Below are 221 nucleotides of genomic sequence, written 5' to 3' on the forward strand. Positions count from 1 at the left end.
CTGATGAAAAAGGTTTTACATTAACACATTCCTTTAACTGTTTTCAACTAATTCTTAAAAGGAATTACACTTCAAATTTTACTGCCGACCAATCAGATTAAAGATGATTAAAGGATGTAAACCATTTTTTTAAGTTACTGCACCTGACAAAAAGAGATTCGGTACGAATAAGAGGCTGTAAAGAGTCTGGTATCTACAAACTTGTGTTTGTGTGTGTGACA

Source organism: Echeneis naucrates, chromosome 21, assembly GCF_900963305.1.
Source record: "Echeneis naucrates chromosome 21, fEcheNa1.1, whole genome shotgun sequence".
NCBI classification, from domain to species: Eukaryota; Metazoa; Chordata; class Actinopteri; order Carangiformes; family Echeneidae; genus Echeneis; species Echeneis naucrates.